Below are 13822 nucleotides of genomic sequence, written 5' to 3'. Positions count from 1 at the left end.
ATTCCTTTTGATGACTGCATAATATTCCATTGTATATATATACCACATCTTCTTTATCCATTCATCTGTTGATGGACATCTTGGCTCTTTCCACAGTTTGGCTATTGTGGACATTGCTGCTATAAACATCGGGGTGCACGTAGCCTTTCGGGTCCCTACTTTTGTATCTTTGGGGTAAATACCCAGTAGTGCAATTGCTGGATCATATGGTAGCTCTATTTTCAACTTTTTGAGGAACCTCCATACTGTTTTCCAGAGTGGCTGCACCAGCTTGCATTCCCACCAACAGTGTAGGAGGGTTCCCCTTTCTCCGCATCCCCGCCAACATCTGTCATTTCCTGACTTGTTAATTTTAGCCATTCTGACTGGTGTGAGGTGGTATCTCATTGAGGTTTTGATTTGGATTTCCCTGATGCCGAGCGATATTGAACACTTTTTCATGTGTCTGTTGGCCATTTGGATGTCTTCTTTGGAAAAATGTCTGTTCATGTCTTCTGCCCATTTCTTGATTGGATTCTTTGTTCTTTGGGTGTTGAGTTTGATGAGTTCTTTATAGATTTTGGATACTAGCCCTTTATCTGTCCAGACATCTTTCTAAGAATGTATTATGATAGATGGTTTGGTGGACAGAGAGAAAGAAAAGGAGAAATGAGAGAAGTATTTTCCTAAAAATGTGAATCATATATACTGTTATTTTTATTTAAAATTATTAAATTTAATTGTAATTGGTATCAACAGAAGGAAAATAACTTGAAGATATAATTGTTAAGCTTTATATAACCATAAGATATGGTGTGAGAAAAAGCAGACAACTCACGCTCCTCTATTTTTTTAAAAAAGAGCATTTTAGTGTTTTCACATTCTCTCCTTCTATCCTCCCTTCCCTTCCTCCCATCATCCTCTTTCTTCTCCTAATTGTTATTCTTACAATAACCAGGTTTATAACATGTATAGTCTCTCTGCAATCATTGTTTCTATCATTGTTTATAATTCATCCTATAGATGAATTTATCATAGAACAATTACTCTGGAACATTCCTTATAAGACTTAACGCTGTTTGTAAGTTGTGTATGTGTGAGTATTTGATTAGTGCATTTTTTTCTCCCCAAAGACTTAAGTTCCATCCAGTCGGGGGCTACCGTCACACCACACCTCATGCAATGCCTGACACAGAGAAAGTATTCAATACATATATTTGTTGAAGAAGCAAATGTGTTAAGGGTCCCATGGAATGAGCATATAGTATGATAATAATGGTGATTCAAAAAAGGGTGAGGTGCTCAAGAAAAACTTTATAGAAGATGAAATCTTTGAGGACCATTGGATTGTGCTAGATGACAGTGTCACAGGTTAATTTGTATTTTTATTTTAGTGGTGGAATGGAGTAGGAATCAGCAGGAGATTGGCCCAATGAGATAGGGTGCGTGACATGATTTTATACATTATGGGTTTTACACACAGAAAACTATCTTGAAGAATAATACCTAAATGTATACTGTAGTTATCTGAGGGCAAGTGGATTCCAAATAACTTTTTCTCTTCTTCTATCTATCTCTAAAATCTGTCTCTTAAACAATAAACACATACCACTTTTATCATTAGATAAAAAATAATGAAGCAATTTTCACTGTGGAAAAATGCATATCCATAACAATTAACATCTATGGAGGGCTTACTTTGTGCCAAAAATGCTCTAAATACCTAAACAGTATCGATTCATTTCATATTTGAAACAAAACGGTGAGGTAAGATTTATTGCTGTGCTCATTTATGGATGAGGACAATTAGAACCAAGAGAGGTTAAATACTTTGCTCAAGGTCATATAGCTACTAAGGAGAGGAACTAGCATTTGAAACCAAGCTGTCTAGCACCAGAGTAAACTACCCCTCAGAGCAGAGCAACATTTTGATAATCTGAGCTCTCTTCGTACTGTTTTCAATTAGAAGAAATCCAGGCAGTGTTACTGACAGGCACAGACAGCCTCCACTGGGCAATCTCCTCATTTTCCGCTCATCCACTTTAAAACACGAAGACCTTCGAGCTCATTCATTTGATTCTCCCTACCAACAACAGGCCACACGAATAGCTAGGAACATGGCATTTAAAATCCTTTAAGATGCTGTCTCCTGAACAAGTTGCGTATGAAATCAAATCCCTTTATTTTTTCTCCATCCTCTCTTCTTAGACTAAATCAATGGATAATTCATCACCTTTCCTCAACGGGCCGTTTCCAATACCTTCCATTTGATTGGCATTTCTTATCCTAATATAAATGTCATGCCTCATCAGGGTCACATAGTGAAAGGCGCTGTGCTCTGCTTGCCGGAGTTTTCAAGGGCGTTTGGTGACTGCTGTCGTGTACAGCTGATTATCATTCTGCACTGACTTAACTAAACAAAGAGCAGGAACTGCAGGTAATTCTTACCCTCTAGGCAAACTCCATGCCTTAACATAGGACGGAAAACCAAACACACTCGTGAATCAACCTAATAAATACACATCTTGCCTTGTGACTTCTGGGCCTTTTTAGTTTCCTTTTTTGCTCAACTCAGAAAGATGCAGAGAAGCAGGTTTTGAGTAAAACCTTCTTTCTCCAAAGAAGTTCTTTATTCTACTATTAAAAAATTGGATAAGTCAGATAGAGCCCATGTTTAATCATGACTCCTTAATAACTAGGCTATTGCAAATACATTTGTGTGTAGGACCCAGTCTTTTTTCATGTACGAAATTTATGTTTTCCATGAACTTTCTGTATTATATCTTAGTGATTAAGTGTGTGAGTTGGTTGCATGACCCTAAGATTTTTTCAATACTTTAAAACATACCGTTATGTCCCTGCCCACAGCATATTCTTGCATAGTAGTTCTACTTAGTTCATGGAGATGTTTTTGAGCCATCTCCTGATAGCATAGTAGAATTTTTACAACCAACTCAGTTCACTGAAACAATGTAGATAGGTGACCTAGAAAACAGAAGTGAAATATTCAGCTTGGGGTCTAGAATCATTTAATTCATCTAACCATATAATTATCAACTCTCTGTCTCATTCTGTATTGTGTGACTCCTCCTTAACGCATAAACCTCAGGAAAAGGACCAATAAAATCTAAGATGAAACACCACTTTTTCTCATTTATGCTTTTATTACGTGAGTCATCTTTTTCGTAATCATTACTCGGCCTTGGCCTACGTTATTTAAGTTCCTTCTTCTTTTAACTAATCTCATTTGCTTCCATCTATGCTGAACTGCATTGTTTTCTCCTGAGACACAATGAAAAGAAAATTGTTGTGCTTTTATCTACTCATGTTCTTTCTCTAATCCAGCAGGGAGCTCAGTACTCAATACAGCGTTTTACTGTCACACGATTTCATTGTCATCCATCACCATCTATAATTTTTCCCGAGAAACCACTCTGCTTTTCTGTAATTTCTGGTGCTTCTGCAATGATCACAGACAATAAAATAACAAAATAAAAGAGGAAAGAGCAATTTTAAAAACAAGAGCAATAAATGCATAACATTCTCTGCTCTCTTTTGATACAAATAAATTCAGTCCACTGACATCTGATGTATTCACTCATATATGGCCACATTTCACTTATTCATGTTCCCCAAGTCTCTTCACTCTGGGAAAAAAAAACTGTTGAGGTGTCTTGCACCCTCCCTTGCTAAGCCCTGATGCTTGCTTCCGCACTGAGGTATGATGAGTGTTCTTTAAAGTGAATCTGGTGCTCGCCTCAGCAGCACATATACTAAAATTGTAACTACAGCAAAGATTAGCATGGCCCCCGTGCAAGGACGACAAGCAAATTCGTGAAGCGTTCCATATTTAAAAAAAAAAGGAAAAAAGAATAAGGGGAATCTACGTGGCAGAAAGGGACAGCAGAAAAACAGATTGGATAGGCCCAGTTATAGGTCTCTTCACCTGGCTTTGCAAATATAAACTTGCACTGAAAGAGACTAGAAGGAAAGCTTAGTCTTTTTTCTTGAACATCAGGAAAGAAGACACATTAAAGTTCTCCTATAATTTTCTTATCAATTGTTCCATGTCTCAAAAAAATACATGAACTGTTTGTGTAAATACAAGAATATACCTAAAATTTAGAAAATCTAATTGAGCTTGAGAAGAAAAACTACATTAGAATACCACCGTGTCAGGGCGCCTGGGTGGCTCAGTCGTTAAGCGTCTGCCTTCAGCTCAGGTCATGATCCCAGGGTCCTGGGATCGAGCCCCGCATCGGGCTCCCTGCTCTGCGGGAAGCCTGCTTCTCCCTGTCCCACTCCCCCTGCTTGTGTTCCCTCTCTTGCTGTGTCTCTCTCTGTCAAATGAATAAATAAAATCTTAAAAAAAAAAAAAAAAAAAAAGAATACCACCATGTCTTGACAGATCCCAAATTTCCAACATCTGGAGAATTTCAGCACTTCACTGCTTATTTAATTTACCAGCATGGTTTTCCCAACCTTTTGCTTCTAAAAATGCTGTAGTTTGTTTTGGCAAATGAAAGATCATTTTGATGACTTCAGAGTACCCCTGAAGCAGATTCCTCCTTCGCTTTCTTCTTCGAAGCATCATATAACAAGTCAGTAAGCCACACTTCAGGTACAATCCTGGGTACGTACTACTTCATTACCTTTAATTTTCAAAAGTTCTGCACGATTAAGTATTATTCATTTTCTTCATTTGCTGAAGAATGAAATTCAGTGTGGGAGAGGGTACATAGCTCTCCAGCTCCTGGCAGGTAGTAAATAATACAGCTAGTATTCAGAATCAGGTCTGACTGGCCGCAAATTTGTGGTCTTTCATTCTACAACTCCGGGGTGTATCAGTAGGCTTAACCCTAATCATAGAGGCCTCCCCAGGCAGTAGAGGGCTATAGCACACAGCTGGTTATAGGTGGGACTTGATAAAGGACATTTTCAATGTTCGATGTTTGTGGACCCTGCTCCTGGGCTCCCAGGGAAGCTACACTTGAACATTTACCATGGTCAGAATGACTTAACCAAACTTCAAAGTATGGGCTCTGTTTCTGCCCTGAGCGCACAGTGTACATCTGCTTTGTTAGCCAATAACCTAAAAGGAACATTTCAAACTGAAGAGTAAAAATTTCCCTAAGTTCCATTCCCATACTTCCAAAGCCTGCAAGCTTGCACATAATAAAAGCATAAGATAAAGTTTGTAATTTTCTGAGCTATCCTTCATCATGATGATTTGTAATTCCTGATGTAACAAAACCATATATAACCCCATATTAAGCATTCCTTCTCTGGAGCACTCTCTTCTTCCTGAAGGTTGTGTATCTACCAGGCAGCTGTCCCAACTGGGGCTCAAATAAAACTCTCTTTTTTTTTTTTTTTTTTCCAGAAATTCTAAAAGGTTTGAGTTCGAGAAGTTCTTTTTGATCTTGGATACAAGCCCTTTATCTGTAGTGTCATTTGCAAATATCTTCTCCCATTCTATGGGTTGCCTCTTTGTTTTGTTGACTGTTTCCTTTGCTGTGCAGAAGATTTTTAGCTTGATGAAGTCCCAATAGTTCATTTTTGCTTTTGTTTCACTAGCCTGTGGAGATGTATCTTGAAATACATCGGCTGTGGCCGATGTCGAAGAGGTTACTGCCTATGTTCTCCTCTAGGATTTTGATGGATTCCTGTCTCACATTGAGGTCTTTCATCCATTTTGAGTCTCAAAAGTTCATTTTTGCCTTTGTTTCACTAGCCTTTGGAGATGTATCTTGAAATACATCGGCTATGGCCGATGTCGAAGAGGTTACTGCCTATGTTCTCCTCTAGGATTTTGATGGATTCCTGTCCCACATTGAGGTCTTTCAGCCACTTTGAGTTTATCTTTGTGAATGGTGTTAGAGAATGGTCGAGTTTCATTCTTCTGTATATAGCTGTCCAATTTTCCCAGCACCATTTATTGAAGAGACTGTCTTTTTTCCATTGCATATTTTTTCCTGCTTTGTCGAAGATTATTTGACCATAGAGTTGAGGGTCCATATCTGGGCTCTCTATTCTGTTCCATTGGTCTGTATGTCTGTTTCTGTGCCAGTACCATACTGTCTTGGTGATCACTGCTTTGTAATATAGCTTGAAATCGGGCAACGTGATGCCCCCAGCTTTGTTTTTCTTTTTCAACATTTCCTTTTCTGATTCCATACAAATTTTAGGATTGTTTGTTCCAGCACTTTGAAAAATGTCATTGGAATTTTGATCGGGACGGCATTGAAGGTATAGATTGCTCTGGATAGCATAGACATTTTAACAATGTTTATTCTTCCGATCCATGAGCATGGAATGTTTTTCCATCTTTTTGTGTCTTCTTCAATTTCTTTCATGAGTTCTGTAGTTCCTAGAGTATAGATATTTTACCTTTGGTTAGGTTTATTCCGAGGTATCTTATGGTTTTCGGTGCTATTATAAATGGAATCATTTCTTTAATTTCTTTTTCTACAGTTGCATTATTAGTGTATAAGAAAGCAACTGATTTCTGTGCATTGATTTTGAATACCCAACTTTTATGTCAACATGAATGGGACTGGAGGAGATTATGCTAAGTGAAATAAGTCAAGCAGAGAAAGTCAATTATCATATGGTTTCACTTATTTGTGGAACATAAGGAATAGCATGGAGGACATTAGGAGAAGGAAGGGAAAAATGAAGGGGGTGAAATTGGAGGGGGAGATGAACCATGAGAGACTATGGATTCCGAGAAACAAACTGAGGGTTTTAGAGGGGAGGGGGGTGGGGGGATGGGTTAGCCTGGTGATGGGTATTAAGGAGGTCACATACTGCATGGAGCACTGGGTGTTATATGAAAACAATGAATCGTGGAACACTACATCAAAAACTAATGATGTATTATATGGTGACTAACATAACATAATAAAATTAAATTAAAAAAAAGAAATTCTAAAAGGTTTATTCACTTTGCATCAACAGGTGAGGGAATATTCCAGAATGAAGGTTAAGTATTCCATGCAGTAAGAGAAGTTCTGACTTCTGCAATACCAGTTATATACCACAGTTGTCCTAAATGTGCCCAAAATGGAATTTGCAATCTGGCTACTTCCTGTGGCAGTACTATAGGCCTGAGCTGATTAGCACAGACACTTTTACTTTGGAAGGTGAGCTAGGAAGGGGATTTATACCTCGATTTGCAATTGTCGTTTTGTGAGAGGAACAAAAAACAAGAGAATAGTGGGTGCTGTGGACTGAATTGTATACCCCTAAATTTATAGGTTGAAACCTTATCCCCCAACAGTACCATATTTGGAGATAGTGCCTTTAGGAGGATATTAAGGTTACTTGTGGTCATAAGGATCTGGTGCCCTTATAAGAAGAGGACAAGACATCAGAGCTCTGTCTCTTGGCCACATGAGGAGGACACAGCAGCAAGGCAGCTACCGAAAAGCCAGGAAGAGATCTCACCAAAAACTCAACCATGATCTCAGACTTCCAGACTCAACAGTGAGAAAATAAATTTCTGTCATTTAAGCCACCCATTCTATGTGACCGTGTTATGGTAGCCCGAACTAATACAATGGGGGTTTGGGGAATGTCATGGTGTCCGTCACCTTTCTTCCTAAAAGACATGGTATATCCCTACACACAATATATTCACAAATGATGATTTGGTTTTTAGCCCACACGAAGAAAGGGGTTATAGTCAGATGATGAAATAACTATATTTGTTAAAAACAAAACAAAACTCTGAGCACAAACAGTTCTGCTTCAGGGTGCAAGGGTGCAGGTGACAAAATAGAGCATGGAGGTGGGCAAAGGGTCAGCTCCACCACCATCTCACACATATGGCTATCAGAGACCATAGACGCATCATCCACAGAGAGAGGGACTGGGTGCCACCAAAATGTGGCCCTGCCTGGAAGGACAGCCTTCCTCGTACGGCAGCAAGGAAAGGGACTGGGATGAGGGATGACAAGGAGCACAACTGTTTACAGGGCATATAAAACACTGGAGACTCTCAGAAACAAAGGGAGGAGGTTGGAACAGGAAGAGAAAGAGGGAGGACAGGAGAGACCGAGGTGCCACAGTCACGCAAAGGGGGGTCAATGCACACTGCAGTTAGGATAGACAACACTGTTAATGGGACCTCATTTGTATTCATTGGCTTTGAGGGATCAAGTGACATTCATATTCAAGCAGTGACATTTTACAATATACATTAATGTTTGCGCTTCATGACATGTTTATCATAACAGATTTTAAAGTTCTGCCTGAAATATAGTAATAGTGTACTAGCATTCTTTTTCTTTTCCTTCATTCTGTTTTTACAGAAGAAACGGTTTGATTATCCACGTCAGATACTTTTGCCTGATATTTTCAGGAAAAGCTCTGACATGCTACTAAAAAAAGCCCACATTCTTATTTTAACTTCCATAAATGTTTAGGTTAGTCAGACATTGCTCTGCTTCTAGAAATATATATATCTTAATGTAAAATGATCCTCCCAGGAATAAAAAATTGCCAGGAAAGCATACTAAGTGACATGATGCTCACAAGGCTGGTATCTCTGAGAAAAGGCTAGGAAGAATCTGACAAATTACTGCCAGGTAGCACGTTTAAGAAACACTCACTAAAAGACAGTATTAGAATCGAATTCCTTGACGCTGCTGGAGTCCATTTTTAAAGCAAGTGATTCAAGCTTTCAGGTTATTTCATATGCATATCATGCTTTTGCTAAAATTTATTCATCACTACTGAACATCGTAGATAAGAGACCAGAAGAGGACAAGACAATAGTCCCAGTGGTCTATGATCTAGCAGCACCTGGAGGGCCCAGGAGAAGAGAACTCCCATTTCCAGAGCAGATCTAGGTATGGTAGCATGGGGGAAACTGTGCTTGGAGAAACGGTGTGGTTCAAGCTATCGGAAGCTGAAAATGGCTCAGGGCCACTAGAAGAGAAGTTGACTATACCAAAAAAAAAAAAGCTGAGAGTGACAAACATGCCATCAGTCTCCTTCATCTAAGTGCCCCTTTCTTTCTGCATGCACTTGGCAACCACTCAAAGGGTTTCCTTTGCCTTGCTGGGGAGCACACACTCGGAGGACACTGGGGCTAGCCTGGGCTGGGATTCAGATTCTCATTTACTGCAGGGCCGCACTGATGGGCACAGTGACGTGAGACCCCGTCTTCGGTTAGGGCATCAGAAGCTGGAGAACACATGCCTGCATCTATTTGGGGGAGTGAGAAGCAAGGCTCCACTCTATGTGCAGGCTCCTTTATTCTCCCCAAACTTCCCTCCATTAGCTTTCAGAGACAACCAATCCTACCACAGACAAATGTGGCAACGTAAATGCCATGTATCCTGGAGATGATGCAAGGCCCCGCCTTCCCAGTCTCTCCCCAAGCCGCCTTGTCACATGGTCACCTGTGTTATCTACGCAGGGATGTCCCCGCTGAATAATCTTTCCAACATAATGTTGAAATATAGTGTACTGGCTTGCTTGGGGCCAAGCTCAGCCACTCTTCTGTTTGAGCTGTTTGTATTAGGGAAACATGGTTAACGTTGTGAGGACTCCCCCATTCACTGGGGTGCAGGCTACCAGGCCTTCCAGGAAGAAGAGACAGAGGGCCCTTCTCGGCTCGCCTAGCACTAAGTCACCATGCTCTCAACTTCTGCTCCCCACCCATCTTTTTCTATCACCCTTTCACCTCCAACTGTTCATTACTTATTTTTAAAAGACTTTGTTTTTTGTTTTTTTTTTACTTTCTTTAGTTCTAAATTTCTTTTCTTAATCTTTAATTTTCGGGCGCCTGGGTGGCTCAGTTGGTTAAGCGACTGCCTTCGGCTCAGGTCATGATCCTGGAGTCCCTGGATCGAGTCCCGCATCCAGCTCCCTGCTCAGCGGGGAGTCTGCTTCTCCCTCTGACCCTCCCCCCTCTCATGGGCTCTCTCTCATTCTCTCTCTCTCTCAAATAAATAAATAAAATCTTAAAAAAAAAATCTTTAATTTTCTTTGCATGTTTATTTTCATGACATAAGCCTACTCTTTTAATATTTTATCTGCTTTAATTTTATCTCTAACCTTTGGCCTCATTTGTTTCTGATTTTTTATCTATTGTTTTAAATCTAATATATTTCATCCTACCATGAATTTTACCTATTTGGTTGTCTTTTTGTTAGGATTTTAGTTCTTTTTTCCCCTTACTTTCTGATCTTAAATTGCTTTCAACTTAAAAAGAAAAATTCCTTCCCCTTCTAACCTACTCTTCTCCATCTCTTATTTCTAAATTGGGCATGTTCTTCTCTTTCTCCAATAGGCTTGTTCACTCTGACCAGTAAAGTCAGAAGGCCTTTCTCCCCAGTCTTTTCCAGTGTGCACCCCTCCAGATATCTATACTTGCCTTTTCAAGGACATCCCTTCAACATTCTAATCCCAAGAAACTCAAAAGACCACAGGTTAATCATTCTCATCAGGGCTATAATTCTCTAGATTATTGTTGCCTGATAACACATTATGCTATCTAGTTCATGTCCCCAGTTCCTATGTATTTTTTAGCATACCTGACATTTGAATTTGGCTTAACCATGACTAGAGTTGGCAATAGTCTATATAAGGATATTTAGAATAGGAGGTCAGACCTGGGAAGAAACCCTCAATGCCAGTGACTGTCAAACTTCAGTTTTATATTATCTAAAATACTTTGAAAAACTATTTTTTCTCTCATATATCTTCAAGTCAAACTTATTTTTTTATCATAAGTTCAAATATTTGCTAAATAAATAAATAGTTAAAAGGAATGGGTTATCCAATTGTGAAATTCACATTTTAAAATAAAATTGTTAAATAATTTTCTGAAACTGCATCCAATGAAATCAAAATGCCATGGTAATTTGGTCTCCATTATCCATTAAAATTTTAAGAACAAAGTCTTCATTAATAACCAGAAATTTAATATTGTTAATATTTCCCCTTAAACTTGTATTTCCATTCTATTTACTTAGAAATTGTTATCAAACTTATATTTTAAATTTCAATGCATTTTATAGCCCTACCAAATGTCTATGCAACAAAAAAGCATTAAATGGACATTTAATTGTTTAAAACTATACTGTGACCATAATGCCTTAAGTATTAAAATTTTTCTTCTGAGTGGAGTTATCATTATAGTCACATCGTTTAGTACATAGTTATTCAAAACACTTAATAAGTTTTAATAACTGCTTAATGTAAAACTAAAATTTCATTGGAAATTCATCTCTTAATGAGACAAATGGTTTTGAATTTCTCAACCTGTTCATTTATTTGAGGGTGAATATATTTCACTGTTAGAATAAATTATATTCCTATATTTAAGTTTTATAGTAAGTGCTACAACTAAATAGGTATGTGGGAATGGGGAAAGTTTCATTATGGTAATATTATTAGATCCCTTAAATCCAGACACATGCCAAAAAAACACCCCAAAACTGAGGATGTGATATCATCATTCTCAAATGTCTATCAGCTGTAGACTTGAAATAAGTCCTTCAATTTTGTTAAAAGTAAAGAATTGATATGTACTTTTTTTGCACAAAAAAAAGGTTACTCAATAAGTAGAATAATTCACTTTTTTAATCACTTTTTTATCAGTACCAAGATAGTAATTCAAATTGTCCTTTTGATTTCTATTGGAAACATGTTAGATATTTTGCATAGCAATGCACCATAGCGAAGTCTGCAGTGGGAAAGAAGTGAATGTCTCTTTGTCAAGCGGGAGAGGGAAAATTATGAAAAGGGAAATTGGAAAAGAGAAATTGTAACTCCATCTGGATTGGTTGTCAGGCAGATTTGTTTCAGAAAAGGGAACGCATGTTAATTGAGAGTTTGAAATGGTGTTCTTGAAAGTACGCGCAACAAGGTAACCTATGTGATGCCTTCTCATACTACAGAATTCACAGAGCCGGGTGGAAGAGCACAGCTCCCTGTAGTGCCCGTGGTCTGACTTTAGTAGGGCACTATGAAGTGCTGAATATTTTCAAAGACGGGAATGGGGGAAGGTACAATATCATGTTCCCCAGCAGGCCTCAGGCATAGCTCTACACCAGGTAGAGTCTAACAGCTATCAAAAGATGGGGTCACCTGCCTTCCTGACAGGATCACAGGTTCTTGAGTTCTGAGCAGGCAGGACTGATAAACAGCTACATCAATGGCCTTGGGCCGCTCTGGAAATGTTCTCAGGGCACGGGGAGGTGACTAATACCTCATTCTTGATTCCTAGGAAGCATTAGAGTCTGAGAAGGGCAACTTCACCAAGGTCACAGGCTCTACTTCACATCCTTCTCTTCCTTCTTCACATGAAAGGAAGGTTCTTTCCACCCACCCGCCTGCCACCCCCCACTCTAGCAGAACCTACTACAACATCACACGAAATAATTTTACCTCTCAGTTCTGCCTCTGAAAGAGACCTTTCCCTCTTCTTCCTGACCTCTGCTTCCCTTTATATAGCACCCAACACCACTTTTCCTCTTTGTTCTGCAGATGGCTAAGAGGCCCAACACCAGGGCAAAGGTGATCTGAACTGTTACTAGCCTTACTTAGGAACTGACCAGAACATTATATGCATCACTTGTGCTCACAACTCACCAGTTAGCTCAAGCATCACGACCCTACCCAAACACAATGGAGCCAGTAGCTTGTGTCTGGCCAGAGGCAGAATGCCACATACTTGGTGAACAGCACCAGGGTTTCCACGAAGCTCTGTCTTTCTTCATTTCATGCCATTCTCTCTCCCACTCACTGTACCCATACTGGCCTTCCTTCAGCTCCTGAGTAGACCTTGGGCCATGCTACTCTCTCTACTTAGCTCTTCCTTCCCCCACAATTGCTGACACCTTCTCATTCTTCAGGTCATTGCTAACATATTTCCTTCCCAAAGAAGTTTGCTACAACATCTCCCTTCTCTCCATCAGAGGTAACCCCTTCTATTACTTTTCCAAGCTCTCTGATTTTTTTTTTATTTTCTTTCTTTCTTTCTTTCTTTCTTTCTTTTTTTGAGCTCTTATGCTTGCTTGGAATTACATGGAACTATCATGTCACTCTCCTCCATTTAACTGTATGCCAGGTCCGTTTTCCTCACTGCAGTGAACACTGCTGATGCTGACTTACAGATGTATCATAAATATTTGCTGAATATGTGAATTAACCCAGGGCCTGTTAGGGATTCATCTCAAGTACCTTTAAAAAGAAATTTCTCCCTCACCTCACACCAAATGAATTGTGTAATTTTGGACACCAAATATGGGAATAGTGCTACATTTGATAAGATGTGTTGAGTAGCCAAAACAAAACAAGGAGGGAAAAAGGATAGGCTAAAGTAAAAACATGAAAAAGGGAAAAGTAGAAGGCAATCATGAGTTTAATAATGACAAACTATGAAATCTCATGTTCTTAATTTAAATTCAATTAGCCAACATACAGTACATCATTAGTTTCAGATGTAGAGTTTAGTGATTCATCAGTCTTATATAACACCCAGTGTTCATCACATCATGTGCCTTCCTTAATGCCCATCACCGTTACCCCATCTCCCCACTCCCCGTCCCCTCCAGCAACCCTCAGTTTGTTAAGAGTCTCTCATGGGTTTTCTCCCTCTCTGATGACTTCCCATTCAGTTTTCCCTCCCTTCCCCTATGATACTCTGCACTGTTTCTTATATTCCACATATGAATGAAACCTTATGATAATTGTCTTTCTCTGATTGACTTATTTCGCTCAACATAATCCCCTCCAGTTCCATCCATGTTGATGTAAATCGTAAGTATTCAGCCTTTCTGATGGCTGAGTAACATTCCATTGTATATTTTTTATTTAAGTCTTT

At 39.1% G+C, this 13822-nt stretch overlaps 1 protein-coding gene and 1 non-coding gene across 5 annotated transcripts in view; one reads left to right on the top strand and one right to left on the bottom strand.

Moving 5' to 3' along the window:
• PDE4D (phosphodiesterase 4D) overlaps positions 1-13822 on the bottom strand; it is a 1430886-nt gene that overhangs the window by 1002367 nt on the left and 414697 nt on the right. The window lies entirely within an intron of this gene.
• LOC118530000 (U6 spliceosomal RNA) lies at positions 3729-3833 on the top strand. Its single transcript, XR_004914426.1, has one exon. It is a non-coding gene; the product is annotated as a U6 spliceosomal RNA (small nuclear RNA).

This window comes from Halichoerus grypus, chromosome 2, assembly GCF_964656455.1.
Source record: "Halichoerus grypus chromosome 2, mHalGry1.hap1.1, whole genome shotgun sequence".
NCBI classification, from domain to species: Eukaryota; Metazoa; Chordata; class Mammalia; order Carnivora; family Phocidae; genus Halichoerus; species Halichoerus grypus.
Note: the sequence above shows the minus strand (reverse complement) of the source record. Positions and strands in the feature narration are given on the sequence as shown.